Here is a 16,603-nt window from a genome sequence, read left to right on the forward strand (position 1 = left end):
ACTGTAAATGACAAAGGACATGGCTATGCCTGAGACTTGGTTATGCCCATGTATTGATAACATTTGCCCTATGCAGCGTTTCCCAAACTCGGTCCTTTGGACCCCAAAAGGGTGCACGTTTAGTTTTCTTCCCTTACACTACACCGATGAATCAAATTGTTAATGCTTGATTATTGATTATTTGAATCAGCTCTATAGTGCAAAAACCAAAACGTGCACCCCTTGGGGTCCAGAGGACCGAGTTTGGGAAACCCTGTGCTAAAGGAATACAATCCGGCGAGCATGGGGATCCCATTGCGATGATGTATAATTTAATCGAAGCGGGACTGGAATTCTTGGGCGCAATAAGAGAGGATTTATGTCAATGCAAGCAAACATGGCACTGTCTTAAGCTCAAAAACAAAGAATGCACTGAATATGGAGTGGCACCAAACCACACCACCAAGCACATTCCTAGCACATTGCAACAAGAATCACCATGGAAGCCTCTGGCCATGCTTTTGTCCTTACAATGGGAGATTAAATGTATGAGTTTATCATGGCTTGCTTCCCTCAGTTGTAAAGGCTAGCAAGCAGTATGCCCTATTATCTTAATGTTAAAGGCCTGTAAAAGCCTGTTGTTGAGGGGGATATTATTATGTAGTCCATTGTGTTACTGGTTTTATCCATTTTTTTAATAATTAAATCCTTGTAATGTAATATTATCCACTTGGACAACAGGCCTTACATTCTCCAGACAAATTGGGGTATGTTAGTGTGACCTGGTTGTTGAGTTATTTCATATTGACAACACATGTACTTCATACTATAGTGGCAATTAAATAGTTAACCAAATAGGCTTTAAGTAGAGTTTGCAATTTAGTAGATTTTGTCATTGCTAATTAAGTCATCCAGAGAGCCTACTTTGCCATCACTGCATCTCGTTCTGTTTACCCTTTCAAATTGATTCAACCATACATCCTTTAATGCCCCATTCTGAAAGTCAAAGAAAAAGGAAAGTAGATTGTTAAAAAACACACAAAAAAACGTAATTGTTCGTAATACCCATAATCCAGTTTTACTGATGCCTGGAAGTCTTGAAACACAATAAAAGCCAACATGAAAGCGTTTAGTCAGCCTTAAACAAAACAGCCACATTGCTGGCTTCGCATTTCGCCCAAGGCAATCACGAAACAGCAGGAGTTGTGAATGCCCTGGTAACAAGGGCAATGTCGACAAATTACCCCTGTCAGTGAACCAATACAACTACAGAGGGACGGGATGGAACAAAGCGATTGTGTAGCATTTGCTTTACAAATTATGGTTCGGAGCTAGCCACACATTGCCAACTAACCTTACAACCAACTAACCTTGCATCATCACCACTCACCTGAAGATTGACGTGAGATACCGTACAAACTGCTTCTAGTATACATTATCCTAGAAGCAGTGTGCTCACCACTATGCATCGATTTCATTATTGACATGACCACATTTGAATACATTTTGTAAATGTCTTAAGAATATTAATCACTGTAATGAATATAAGCAATGATGTTTACAATTGTGATTACCTCTCGATATGTATTATTTGGGCTCCCGAGTGGTGCAGGGGTCTAAGGCACTGCATTTCAGCGCTAGAGGCATCACTACAGACACCCTGATTCGAATCCAGACTGTATCACTACCGGCCGTAATTGGGAGTTCCATAGGGCGGTGCACAATTGGCCCAGCGTTGTCTGTGTTTGGCCTGTGTAGGCCATCATTGTAAATAAGAATGTGTTCTTAACTGACTTGTCTAGTTAAATAAAGGTTACATTTTTAATATGTATATTTCTATAATTATAACCACCCTCATATGCCATTATCTTTGGTCATTATATTTACACGTGATTGCACATGGTCATATACAGTGCCTTCAGAAAGTATTCACACCCCTTGACTTATTCACATTTTCTAGTGTTACAGCCTGAATTCAAATGGGAATGAATAGGTTGTTTTATGTGGCCAAAAGACTCAATATCCTCACCTGTCTGGCATAAGTGGTATTGTGTATGGCGAAAATCTTTAAGCATTGCTATACACTGACTTCATACCATGTAAACAGTGGAGAAAGTATAAATAAAACAATAACAAGTTTGCTTGAACCCAGCACGAATCCCATGTGCTTTAATGCCTGAAGCCACTTAGCCACCTCAGTATTCTATCCGACACAGGACTTGATCGAAAGATAATGCTGTGATGAGAACAATATGTTCCTGTGGCTTACTCCGCCACGAACCATGGAACTCCACCTCAGAGTCTCTTTGACTCAATGTTTCCAATGTTGTCTCTCTTCCCCCTTCCTTGCTTTCATTTTTTCTTCTCCACATAAGTGCCAAAATGGTATTCGCTTTTCTTTTGATATGTAAGTCATCTTATATAAAATTATACATTTTTTTGTGGTCCTTGGAGCATTGAAGACGAATCCGATGAAATATTCATAAAGGCTAAGGCTGGTTCCTATATGTTCAAATTAAGAATGGATTCTGACACGCGACTAGAGAACATCAAACGCGTCACCAAAACAGGTTGGGGAGGGAGAGTGTGTGCTAACATTTGGATTTGATATGCGTAAACAGCGAAACAAAGGCTTATGACAATCTCCCTTTCCCCCTCATTATTTCAATCTGACAGGCTCAAATTCAGTGTTTTAATTCAAGCCAGTCTCCTAAACCCTTCAGCCCATTGACTTTGATGCCCTTTGCAGGCGATCTCACACTCTGTCTTTCCGGAAGGAGCCGGTGACACCTGCGGCTGCTCAGGGGTCACAGAGAAGTCCTCCGTGCCGTAGATGAAACCGAATAGGAGATGACGTTTTTGCAGCAGCCTCACAGACTTCACTGGGGCCGCACTAGTATCCTGCTGCGAGGCCCTTTGATACCCTCTCTCCCTTCCCATCTCTTTGACGAAGAAGTCAGAGGACTGGTGTTAGCCTAATCAACCAACTCTCAGGGTAGGGACTGCCCAATCCCTTCCCAACCATAATGCAGCATCATTGCACATCAAGTGGCCCTGCACAAGTGATTACACTAGGGAGAGTAGGGTTGTGTGGGATTTTTCTGTCTCTGATGTCAATTAAGTAAATTGCAACCACGTAAAGATGTATTTTTTATGATTGCATCAACAAGGCTGAGTCTTGTTCACTATTCTCATAAAAATGCTGCAACATTATCAGTCTGACTGAAGTATTTTCCAATTTTGCCCACTGGGTATTGATGGCCAAATCTTTCGGTTTGGAAAATGACGAAAAGAACTGGCTAAAGAAGCTGCACAGTTTCCTCATTGCAAGAGTATATGTGTCAAGTTGCTGTGCCTGATTTTGTCAGTACACTCACGTCATAACCAATACTTCCCATTAGGGTCTTGGGCAGCCTGTCGACACAGGTACAGCACTGTGTAGATCTAGTAAATAGGGCTCCCAAAACCACACTCAAATATCACCCTTGTGGATCATTATCCCAAAGACTAGACACATTCCACAGTTTTCCGTTTCAGAACGACAGCAACTCTAACAGCTCCGAGACCTCAGCCGTGACCCTTTCCTTCAAATCACGCCTTTCCTGGTCCCCAGAGAACGAGATCGAGTGCCTCACAGCTTTCCTCCCTCGAGGACTGGAGGTGAAGTTAACAGAACAGCCTGCTCCAGTTTGGACACCTACACCGGAGCTGGCTACTGAATGTGTGTTTTGGAGCGATCCTTGGACCATATGGACAGCTGGGAGACAAAGTGGGTTAACGAACTAACCACTGTGGAAGATCTAGCTGGGAGAAAGGGAGTAGTGATTAAGTGGTTTAAGTCCTTTGTAAAAGGACTTCAGCCAAAACTTTCTGCGTAACTTAAACACATTATAAAACTCTGAAAAAAACCTTATTCCTCACAGTGTGCTGAGTTGTGACAATCCCCCCCAAAAAAACAAGCTACAAAAACTCTGAAGTTAATTTACCTCCCTTGTGATAAAACAAGTTTAGGTTGCGGATCAAAGCTGATGAAAATACAAAATTATGACATCTAACGTGAGTATGATGCAAAACATGACTGCTATATGGAAACTCTATACCAGAATATTTTAAAGATACGAATACATAATTGTGGATCCCAACCTCTATTCCAAGAACCCCACATGGATGTAGAATGTCTTTTGTATAAATATTTGAACTCGCAGGAGCACCCTGCACCGATTAGAGTGCAAAAGCCTGCCGTCTGATGGGCAGGGGCTGATCATTCAATATTGAGGTTCTCTTAAAGGGTACCACAGGCTCCAATCAGCATAGGCCTATCTGGAAGTAATATAACATTGATTTCCTATGGCGCAAAATCATCAAATCAGCCCAGAATCTGACAAACATGTACCGCTTGTAAAATAAAGAGCTAATATGGGTCATTCAATGTTTCCGTTGGGTTCAAAGACACCAAATTGACTACATTTTGTGTAACAGGCAGTGTTGCGAATATGGATGACAGCCTAGAACCAACAGGGCCAAGAAAAGAGGAACAAAACAAATGTGGCTCAGGGGAAGGAGAGGGAAACCCCTCAATCAGGCCGCACCTCTGGTCCACGTGCCCAAGAAAACAAAACGGCTGCGTATGGCCAAAAGGCCGAGCACGGACAGAATCTACCTTATGTTTACACAGGTGGGCTTACACTCAATAGCCATACATCTGGCAGAGGGAAGCCCAGTCTGGTAAGAGAAAGATACGAGACTAAAAAGAGGAGGGAATGAGGGAAAGGGATGGAGGAGGGGTGCCAAATGATACTCAGTCCTCTCTGCTATGTTGGGACAGGCATAGGCTAAAAAACGAAAGGAGAAGCTGACAGATATCGGGGGTTCATGGTAAATTGTGAAAACACTGTCGGATCAGGATGGGGTTGATAAGCTTAAATTCTCTTCCTGGACTTTCCATGATAGAATCAGAATGTCTCTCCCATTTGGTAATGGTTTTTGTTCATCCCCAAGTGGGACAGGCATTAAGGTGAACAAGAGATGAGTCACTTAACAGCAGAGCTCAGGGCAATCAAGTGCATGAAAATGCAGAACATTTTCAAGCCGGACCAGATATCTTCCTCACTTTTATCATTGAATTTGAGAAAAGTCATCAAAAGTCATCGTCATTTTTTCCATACAAACGTTTTACCTAAACGAATGGCATGGTGAAATGATTTGTTGATTTCACGTTGAATAAATGGCAGTTGACAACTCAATTAAATGTAAACCAAAAAGAGGCATTGAAATGACGTCTGTGCCCAGTGGGTAGCTTTTTGGGGGGGGGGGGCGTCAAAACCTCAGTCACATCCTTCTGTGTGAGCGTGTGTTCATTGGCTAAGGGGGAAAGGCCGTGTGACACTAAGATCCTGGCATGTGTTGGAGTGTGAGAAAGAGAGAGACTACAAGGAAAGGAACCACAGAGGAGAAGAGCCTCCTTTAATTCAGCCTGTCAGGCTGCCATTGTGGTCTCCAATTATATGGGAGAGAGATTGTGGTCTCCAATTATATGGGGGAGAGATCCGTTCACATGGTCAATTACCAGAGTCTCCCCTCTGTCATTTTTCACTGTCATCCTCCAACAGCGACAACAAGACTGTAATAAGTATGAATTGCAAGAACAATATATGCCATCCACCTGGGCTTTCCATTTTCTTTACTTTCCAATGAAAGAGTCATGTTGCTGTTGTATAGTTAACTCTGCGAAAAGGGTTGACTTGTTTAAGTCATGGGGTATAGTCCACAGCAAAATCACATTTAAAAAGTTACCTAATAGCCATTATTCAACGGAAACGGATGTAAATGTCAACAAACGAACAAGTATAAATTGTTGCTGCATACAATGTGTTTAAAACAAGATAACAATCAATTGTATGTGAAGACTATGCCTTATGAAGTTAAAGGTAGACTCAGCAGCATAACAGTTGGACAACAACTGAATTCTAATCTGCCAAGACTGCCACTTTTGGCTGTTCATAGTATACACTGTACATGAGACATGCCCACATTGGAAAGAGCCAATATACCCAGTGGACAAAACTGGTTGCAATGACATTATTATGACATCATGGTCAGGTTTTATACTGGCTGTATATAGAAGTTTGTTAATATCTTTTAAGCAATCAGAAAAATACTTTTTTATCTAGTCTGGTTATCTGACCAGATAACAACCAAAATATGTTTTTCTCATGACGTCTTGATCGAAGAATTAAAAAGATGTTGTTACCAAGCTGGAACAAAGACCAGTTGATTGTAATCTGTTTATACAACGTCTTCTCAACCAGAAAACCAGTTTACCTTGCTGTGTAAGATGATGCTGAATATTTCTGAATTTAACACAAACATGGTATCGTAAGAGCTGTCCAAAAATAATGTCAATTTCACTCCCAGATCTTTTTCCCAACAGTATGTGAGCACACGACAGATTCAAAACAATCAAAACCAATATACGCCACTTCCAAATCCCCCAAAATCACTGATATCCATGTGAAACCTTTTTACTTCTTTCACCAAATTAATTCCAATGGATCATGTTATGCTTGTAATGCGCAATGATTTTATACAATTCCTGCAGCGTGACTGTGGACAGGGCAAAGCTCTGTGGTCAACTCAGATTAAGTCTAATTGAGCACAGAATGCTGTCCAAATGGTATGTCTCCTTTTGTCTCTACACATAAACCCTAGAAGGCCTCCCCAAAGCCTAATCCTCATATCTGGCAAACTCACAGCAAAGCATCAATCTTTCAGAGAGAACGGGTTTCACACTCAATCATTCTCTGACACTCAATCATTCTCTGACACACACACGCGCGCGCACACACACACACACACACACACACACACACACACACACACACACACACACACACACACACACACACACACACACACACACACACACACACACACACACACACACACACACACACACACACACACACACACACACACACACACACACACAACCAGTATTGAGCAGCCGCGTAAACACACACAGAAACACACAAACATACATTTTTTTTTTAGATCCTGGCTCAAGTCAGTAGCCCATTTAAAAGATTGACTGTGCACTGTTATGTGTGAGGCGGTTTGTGGAGGTGAGATGAGGACAGGGTAGGAGAATGACCCAAATATGGTTCAGTACAATGTTTGAAGCTATAGCTCAATGTAGCTCAACAGGAGTTTCTTCCATCTCTTCGGAGGATAACCACATTTTGAAATTCTTAATGTTTCCACATGCCTGTAAAAAAGGTGTGTTGATTATGTTTCCTGAGACCTGTTTCGCTAAGTTGGCTCTGAGTGACACACTCATGTTTCGCCTCAGCATTAGATGATCCTGCCAGCGTACAAGATATGTTATAAAAACAAAACTAAGAGTCCGGTGCACAGATCCTCAATCGGAAATAACTAATTGTTGGAAATTGTACCAGATGTAAGATCGGATTTTGAATCAGATCTAGTGGCAATACATTTCTGTTGTATCTTTTGATGTGCCATTACAGTTTTTTTTGATTGCTAAACGACAGTGGACACAACTGGAGTCACATGTGCAAAACTCTAACTACAGTCTGCACAGCAGCAGTTCATGTGGACCAAACTCTAGTTCGTTTTTCATTGCTTGAACACAGTTTTCAAAACTCTACACACTTATCCCATGACTTTAACCACAACCTGCACAACACTGTGGATTTACAGCACTTTGTTCAAATGCTAACACACTGCTGTCAAAACTGTGAACCACACATTCAAAACGGAATATATTTCAGCCTTGTGCCTTTCAAACACTGCTGATTGCAATTTCAGCTGAAAGGCTAAGCAGGTGTCTTGTTTTAGACTTGTTAGTGAACACACACACATATTACAGTATATATAGGTATATAGGTATAGCTCAATGTAGCTCAACAGGAGTTTCTTCCATCTCTTCGGAGGATAACCACATTTTGAAATTCTTAATGTTTCCACATGCCTGTAAAAAAGGTGTGTTGATTATGTTTCCTGAGACCTGTTTCGCTAAGTTGGCTCTGAGTGACACACTCATGTTTCGCCTCAGCATTAGATGATCCTGCCAGCGTACAAGATATGTTATAAAAACAAAACTAAGAGTCCGGTGCACAGATCCTCAATCGGAAATAACTAATTGTTGGAAATTGTACCAGATGTAAGATCGGATTTTGAATCAGATCTAGTGGCAATACATTTCTGTTGTATCTTTTGATGTGCCATTACAGTTTTTTTTGATTGCTAAACGACAGTGGACACAACTGGAGTCACATGTGCAAAACTCTAACTACAGTCTGCACAGCAGCAGTTCATGTGGACCAAACTCTAGTTCGTTTTTCATTGCTTGAACACAGTTTTCAAAACTCTACACACTTATCCCATGACTTTAACCACAACCTGCACAACACTGTGGATTTACAGCACTTTGTTCAAATGCTAACACACTGCTGTCAAAACTGTGAACCACACATTCAAAACGGAATATATTTCAGCCTTGTGCCTTTCAAACACTGCTGATTGCAATTTCAGCTGAAAGGCTAAGCAGGTGTCTTGTTTTAGACTTGTTAGTGAACACACACACATATTACAGTATATATAGGTAGAGCTCAGAAAGACTCATTTTGGAAATGGAACAAGGAAGATGGGTTTGTGGAGGGAGAAGGGTGGCAGGGAGAGGGCGGATGCGTGGAGGAAGACAAAGAAGACAAAGAGCTGTTATTTCAGATGAAATAAGGGCTACACTTATAGACCATGTCGTGAACCATGGTCTCTCATTGAGAGAGGCAGGGTTGAGGGTGCAACCCAATCTGCAAAGATCCACAGTGGCATCTGTAATGCGAATTTTCCATCATGCAAACAGGTGAGAGTTACATCCTTACAGTAAATGAAAACATTACAGGAATCTATTTTGTATTGCAATTATAGAATATTTACACAGATATATATTACAGTAAGTTTGACTGTAAAATATATTTTTACAACAGGACCCAAAGGCTGCCCCCAACAGGGGGAAGAGGAAAAATATTTTCAGATGTGCAGGAAAATGCCATTGTTGACATGGTTGTTGTCAACAATGCAATAAAACTGCGGGAGATTCAAGATAGAGCTCTGGCTGATAATGATATATTTGAAAATGTTAATTCTGTCAGCACAACAACTATTGCTTGAGTCCTAAAGAAACACCAAGTTACAATGAAACAGTTATACACTGTACCGTTCGAGAGAAACAGTGAACAGGTAAAAGAGCAAAGATACCAATATGTCCAGGTAAGACGTCTGAGGTTATGTACACAGCTATACAAAATATTTACAGTAAAAAAAAAACTAGCATTTCTACAGTAAAACTGTGCACTTACTGTTTTTCAGAGAGTAATGGAGGTGGAAGCACTGGAAAGACCACATTCATTTGTATTTATCGATGAAGCTGGATTTAACCTTGCCAAAACACGGCGCAGAGGAAGGAATGTTATAGGTCAAAGGGCCACTGTGGAGGTTCCAGGCCAAAGGGGGGGGAAATATCACCATGTGTGCTGCAATGGCCAATGATGGTTTGCTTCTCAACACACCACTCATTGGCCCATATAGCTTTCCTAGAACAGCTCTATGCTCAGCTAGTGCCAGCAGAACAGGGGGAGCCAGTAAGAAACCCCCAAGTTTTTGTCATAGTTTGCGATAACGTTGCTTTTCACCACTCTGCAGCTGTCACAGATTGGTTTGCAGCACATCACAGATTTATGGTTTTGTACCTGCCTGCATATTCACCCTTCCTCAACCCAATAGAGGAGTTTTTCTCTACCTGGAGGTGGAAAGTGTTTGGTCACCACCCACATGACCAAATGTCTCTTTTGGAAGCCATGCGTGCCATTTGTGAGGACACGAGTCCAGAGGACTGTCAGGGATGGATAAGGCACTCCAGAAGGTTCTTCCCCAGGTGCATAGCAAGAGAAAACATTAGATGTGATGTTGAAGAAAACCTTTGGCCTGATGCTAGAGAGAGGTAGGATTAGCCCCTCAATTATTTGTTCGAATTACAGTATGTACTTTTAGTTTCCAACTTTTTTTCTCATTACTGTAATTCCGTAAATTACTACAGACTATTGAAGCAAACTGCTCATTTTCATTTACCTTAAAGAATTGTTATGTTCTAAAAATTGTAATAAATCATGTGAAAGAATGTCACTCTTTTCTTTGAAGAAAATATTACTTTGTATGAAGTCACTGAAATGGTTCAAACTGTAAAGATGAAAAGTTAGTATTTTCTGTATTGGTGTTTGATGTGTTTTTACTCTCAGTGTGTTCTGAGTGACAGTGTGTGTTATCTCAGTGAGGGTTATGCATAGTGTTTGGCTGCACTGAGCGTGTTTTGAGCCATGTGTTAAGAGTTGTGTTGCTTGGAATGAGTTTTGCAGGTGATGTGAACTGTTTAGCTCAGGTGACTGTTGGTAGTGCAGACTGTAGTTAGAGTTTTGCACATGTGACTCCAGTTGTGCCCACTGTCGTTTAGCAATCGAAAAAAACTGTAACAATGATTGAATAACGACTGAGGTTTTCAGAAATCTCCAGGATCAGTAGGAGAGCAACCAAAGGGCCTGGGGGAGATCAGTAGTTGGCAGTCGAGTTGAGACCCACATCTGTTGCACAGCACAAAGTTTGATGGAAAATACCCGCAGCAATAGCGCTAAGGCTAAATGCTATACCAGGAGCGCCTAACGTTTAAGGCCATGGATCAATTCCCAAACCTAACTTTTATGGCACGGCCAGAGTGACGAACTGTAGTGTTGCCTAAAATGCTTCCCCAGCCTCGCTCTTTGAAGTGGAGTGTGTGCTTGCGGTGAAGGATTAAAGGATACGACTGTCTCAACAGATTGTTTGAGTTTAACTGAAAAGTTACTATGTGACAAGAATCCAACGTCATGAATCCATTTGGAATTTCACGACCTTACTGGCATATTGCCAAGACTGCTCTGCTGTCGCTTCCATTTGGAGTGTGGAAAAACCTTTGGATATCAGAATGGGAACACTAGAACAACCACTGATATCGAACTGGTTGTCCAGTGAAAACCGTGCCTCAGTTGCAGGATATATGGTGACTCCCTGTGTAGTGTGTGGAATTGTGGCTTTTCATCTGTGTGTTTCTCTACCCAGACCCAGAGGAAAGGGTTAGGGTCAGAAGTAGAAGGTGACATCATTCTTTGATATCAATCAACGGACTAGCATTCCAATGCCCTTCTGATAAATCCATGGGGGACACCAACAAGAGAGCAAACTGGCACAATAGAAGGAGGCACAATCAAGCTACCCAGGGCCCAGGAAACAAATAGCATGTGGCCAGAAAACCATGAAGCCAGACAACTCAATTAGATAATTAGAGCATGTACGTGCCCAAGCCCTCAGACTCCATTGGAAGTAAACAGTGTGCCTTGACCCTCTAAGGTCGAAACAGTGCTTCGCTTTCCCAATTTCTCTGTCCGGTATATATGAAATCCCTCAATGCCTTCCCCAAGTTACGTCCTATGAACAGTACCATGGCTGATAAAAGGAAGAGGGGAGACTTGGCTCTGGCGGGGAGGCTGACCACACTTCTGTCACTGTTTGCTCGGGCCCCCGTTTCATTTTTCTTGTCCGCATGGAAGAGCCTGTGACAGGGGAGCCTCTGTACTCACTCTGAAAATAGACCCAGACCTTCCACTTCTTTTCTTGTCCTGTCCCGTCATTCCGGGGGCCTCTAATTGTTTCCCTCTCAATGGCTGTCCGCCTCAGTGCCCGCGCCACGGCAGGGCTCTCCACCAACCTGAGCAGAGAGAGATGCTTATGATCAAATAATCCGCAATTACAATGCAACATCTTTGCAGGATGAAAAAAAAAAAAAATTACGTAATATTTTACTTCATATAATTTCTTTTTCATTGGCAGTTGTGATATCAATTGTGATCAGAGTGATCAGAGTTATCTAACCATGCCACACCATGTAGTTAATTGTGGTGTAAATACAGTACATGTTACTAAATAAATAACTCACCTGAAACGTAATTTGGTAAATGATTTGCTATAAGGAAAAGACAAGCACTTTCAGAAGATTTCAAATGATATAGATATCACTCACGAATAGATGGTTGGTAGATCTAGATGGCTGGGAAGGTGGGAGGGCTGTGATGCACCATGGTCAAAGGGGGAGAGCAGCCTTGGGGCTGGCAAGTAGCACAGTGTCCAGTTGGATTTCCCATCCCCGCCATCTGTGGATTTTCTGTAGTAGGACTCAAGAGAAGAAGTTTGAGCTCCGTTGACCAACAAAGTGTTGGTCGAATGTGGTAGAAGTAATTCCCTCCATTCACCTCATCAAATAGCACCAGCCACTGCATTGACATTCAGTCAAAATATGCAGCTGTGTCCACTTGAACTCAGAGGTCACAGGAGGGGAAGATTGTGCATTGTCTGGTCAAATAATGTTGTCTGTGTTGTGCCACTGAGTAAAAGGACATCAACTTGACGGGACCTGTGAGTAGGCGAGGTGGCCTGAGTCTCTGAGAGCAGAAAGATTAAGTCCCATGGGAGGCGGCAGGCACACACAACGGGCTTCTAAGTGCTCAGAGCTTGTGTAAGGTTCATCCCCCAGACCTCAAACATTAAGGACAGAGAGCGAGAGAGAGTGTGTGGTGAAGTCTGAAGATGAGGACAAGGAGAAATGGGGAACTATTTGGAATGTACCGGGAAACCCAGACACATACCAAACGTCACTCTATCTGTAGGATCTGTAACTAAGTTACGATTGCTTCACTGTCGTCGTACTATCATTTATTGAACAGTATGTGTACTCATCTGAACAGAACTGTGCTTTTTCTTCTATTGTACATTGTTAACATTTCATCAAGACAATGTACTGCGGTGCACTGCTGCATTATCTTTCTTATTGTTCAAATATAGCACAGTGGATTGGAGGCATCACAAAAAAATACATAAAATGAAACCGTCAAGAGGCAAAATAAATAAAATATAGGTACATTGCTATTCTAACGCAACAGCACATCATAAGTCTTCATAAGCTTTATTGATAACTGGGTCTCAGATTTCAACAATGTCTCTACGTGGTTTGATCTTTATCCGCAGAATCAATCTTATAAACCGCCACAGCATGCCTTTACACATCAATATTTAGAGGAGACACAAACGCAGTGTCTAAATGACATCTCAAGCTGTTTGCCTTCCGTCGAAGGCATCCTCATTCCAGATGATTTTTTCCAGATTATACCTCTTGTGATTTACACTTGTGGAACACAGCACTGCAAAAAGACGGATGCAATGTTACAACAGCCAAACAAACGATTGCACACGATCAACATCATTTGATCAAGCAATACCATTTCCAGTGGCCACCGTAACTTGTCCTTTAACTTGAATCATCACAATGATTTTACTATTTTCTGCTCTTAATTTGGTATAAAAAAATATTTTGGTCATTTGGGGATTTTTATTGTAGTCTGTACTATGTAATATAATTTTGAAATATGAATATATTTAAAAAAAAATATACAAATAAAGAACCACAATATCATGGTTAGTCCATCGGACACCACAGGCGGCCCGAAGATGGATTCCATCAGAGTGACATACATCCAGCTCTTCCCCGTCAACATCTCCAACCAATCAGATTAACCAACAAATCAGATGAAGGGAGTGATGCCAGCCAGGTTATTTGGAGAGGGAATGTGCCATCACACCTCCCAGTCTTCTCACTGCCACTGGATGGACATGCTTCAAGGGACAATTTTATGGCTCTGATTTCTCATATTCATCCCTGTCGTTTCCCAAATGGTGGCTCGGGACCCACTGGTGGGTCTGGGGTTCCTATTGGGTTAATACTTGGTCTTGGCTACAGAAAAGTGGTTTGTTGTTTTGGAAGGTCACAGGAAGATTTTAAAAACCTAAAACAGGTCTGACCGAACCTTTACTTGTTGCTAAATTGGGCGGCAGGGTAGCCTAGTGGTTAGAGCGTTGGACTAGTAACCGGAAGGTTCCAAGTTCAAACCCCTGAGCTGACAAGGTACAAATCTGTCATTCTGCCCCTGAACAAGCAGTTAACCCACTGTTCCTAGACTGTCATTGAAAATAAGAATTTGTTCTGAACTGACTTGCCTAGTTAAATAAAGGTCAAATTAAATTATACATTCCTCATTTCATGTTCTCTCTCGTTCTTCTCTGGTGCATCGGTATGCACAAACAACAGAAATACATGTATATGTATGTGTTTAAGTGTGCATATGTATGTACAGTTGAAGTCTGAAGTTTACATACACTTAGGTTGGAGTCATTAAAACTTGTTTTTCAACCACTCCATACATTTCTTGTTAACAAACATAGTTTGTAGGACATTCGGGTAGGACATCTACTTTGTACATGACAAATAATTTTCCAACAATTGTTTACAGACAGATTATTTCACTTATAATGCACTGTATCACAATTCCAGTGGGTCAGAAGTTTACATACACTAAATTGACTGTGCCTTTAAACAGCTTGGAAAATTCCAGACAATGATGTGATGGCTTTAGAAGCTTCTGATAGGCAAATTGACATGATTTGAGTCAATTGGAGGTGTACCTGTGAATGTATTTCAAGGCCTACCTTCAAACTCAGTGCCTCTTTGCTTGATTATGGGAAAATCAAAAGAAATCAGCCAAGACCTCTGGTTCATCCTTGGGAGAAATGTCCAAACACATTCATCTGCACAAATAATAGTACGCAAGTATAAACACCATGGGACCACGCAGCCGTCATACCGCTCACGTATTCTCTCTCCTAGAGATGAATGTACTTTGTTGCAAGAAGTGCAAATCAATCCCAGAACAACAGTAATGGATCTTGTGAAGATGCGGTAGGACACAGGTACAAAAGTGTCTATATCCACAGTAAAACCAGTCCTATATCGACATAACCTGAAAGGACGCTCAGCAAGGAAGAAGCCACTGCTCCAAAAACCGCCATAAAAAGCCAGAGTACGGTTTGCAACTGCACATGGGGACAAAGTTTGTACTTTTTGGAGATGTGTCCTCTGGTCTGATGAAACAAAAATATAACTGTTTGGCCATAATGACCATCGTTATGTTTGGATGCTATGGTGGTGGTCAAGTGGGAGATTTGTAAAGGGTTAAAGGGATATTGAAGAAGGAAGGCTATCACTCCATTTTACAATGTCATGCCATACCCTGTGAACAGAGCTTAATTGGAGACAATTTCACCCTACAACAGGACAATGACCCAAAGCACCAAACTATGCAAGAACTATATAGGGAAGAAGTAGTCAGCTGGTATTCTGTCTATAATGGAGTGTCCAGCACAGTCACCAGATCTCAACCCTATTGAGTTGTTGTGGGAGCAGCTTGACCATATGGTACATAAGAAGTGCCCATCAAGCCAATCCAATTTGTGGGAGGTGCTTCAGGAAGCATGGGGTGAAATCTCTTCAAAACTACAGATTACCTCAAAACTACAATGCCAAATGTCTGCAAGGCTGTAATTGCTGCAAACGAAAGCAACGTTTGAAGGACACAATTATTATTTAAATTAAAAATCATTATTTATAACCTTGTCAATGTCTTGACTATATTTCCTATTCATTTTGCAACTAATTTCATATATGTTTTCATGGAAAACAAGGACATTTCTAAGTGACCCCAAACTTTTGAACGGTAGTCTATATATTTACCCAAAATATATATGGGGATTGGAAATGATGCAGACAATTACAATGATGGAAGCAACATTCTATCCGCAATAGTAAAGCTGATCCATCACCTAATAAAACAAATATTTATAATAATAATAATAAAATAAATAAAACACTAAATTAAAAAAAATACAACATTTAACATTAGAAAGAAACACAATTATTCGATATCCCAATGAGTCCCACCGCAATGCCAGCGCGATTTGGACTTCTAACCCCTGTGTTTGAGCTACATACTGTGTCTATTTATTTAACCATTAGTCAGTGTGATTAACTGTGGCTGAGCTAGAGTGGTGTTTGTTACACAAGAGTTGTTACAAGGTAAGGGGTTTTCTACATAGATCATCGGAAATCCAAGGATATAGTGTCTATAATACTGTAATAGGCTCACATAGTTGCCGTCACAAAGTCCACACAGTTGTCACTGACTAGTTGGATATTCATTTCCCCCTGAGCAAACCATTTCTGTACTTACAGCATTCAGGTTCTCTCTTTGGTGGACCTTTTTTTATTGACATTTGTCAATAACAGTCATGAATGCAAATGGTGTTATGTCAAAAACATTCTCCTGAAAACAAAACTGAAAAACAAGTCATTGTGAGGCCAAAAGGGCTCGACATGAAAGTCAGATAAATAAAGATTTTGGGAGGGAATTATAATAATAATAAAATGACGGTTTTTGTTGGGGTCTCGGAGGGTTAATGACCCTCAACTAACAGTTAACATTCACATGTCTGCAGAAAAGTCCATGTCCCCTGGAAAGTTCCCATTTCATACACACTTGCTTTTGTCATGAGTAGACTTGTGTTGTTTGGAGTGTTCAATCAGTCATGGAAAACAAACAGATCCAATCCTTCTCCTCAGACTCCTTTATCGGTT

Source organism: Oncorhynchus kisutch, linkage group LG18 (assembly GCF_002021735.2).
Source record: "Oncorhynchus kisutch isolate 150728-3 linkage group LG18, Okis_V2, whole genome shotgun sequence".
Taxonomy (NCBI): Eukaryota; Metazoa; Chordata; class Actinopteri; order Salmoniformes; family Salmonidae; genus Oncorhynchus; species Oncorhynchus kisutch.